The 436-nt window shown below is 42.2% G+C and overlaps 1 non-coding gene across 1 annotated transcript; it reads right to left on the bottom strand.

Moving 5' to 3' along the window:
* Positions 1–275: 275 nt before the first annotated feature.
* Positions 276–436, bottom strand: LOC130727185 (U1 spliceosomal RNA). The gene has a single exon (XR_009015213.1). It is a non-coding gene; the product is annotated as a U1 spliceosomal RNA (small nuclear RNA).

Below are 436 nucleotides of genomic sequence, written 5' to 3'. Positions count from 1 at the left end.
TCAGTTTTTGTAATCAATGTTTCTGTCATCTTCTTGAATAATGAATAATCAGAACTATTATGCCCAAAAAACCATCCAGTCATCACCATATTTTTTTCAATTAAGCTTGTTATTATCACCATAAGACTTGAAGACTGAGATACACTAGTTTGTTGCTTTGCTACTTCCAGCAAAGTACCAGTCAATTATCAAGTCACATGGAGAGATGGGCTTTCAAAAATTTGTAAGGGCTTCATATTGCAAAGCCCCAGGGAGAAAAATTTAAACTAAACTGGGTAGGGGCCGCGCGAACGCAGGCCCCCACTGCCACAAATTATGATGTAGGCTCCACCACTTGGGTAGACCTTAGGTTAGCACCCCTCCTAAGTGCAATGGAGGTCACCAACCTAGGCCATGGGCCTTCTTGATCACCCATTGACCCCATCCAGGTAAGTAT

Source organism: Lotus japonicus, chromosome 6 (assembly GCF_012489685.1).
Source record: "Lotus japonicus ecotype B-129 chromosome 6, LjGifu_v1.2".
NCBI lineage: Eukaryota > Viridiplantae > Streptophyta > Magnoliopsida > Fabales > Fabaceae > Lotus > Lotus japonicus.
The sequence above is the reverse complement of the archived record's forward strand: the minus strand, read 5'-3'. Positions and strand labels throughout refer to the sequence as shown.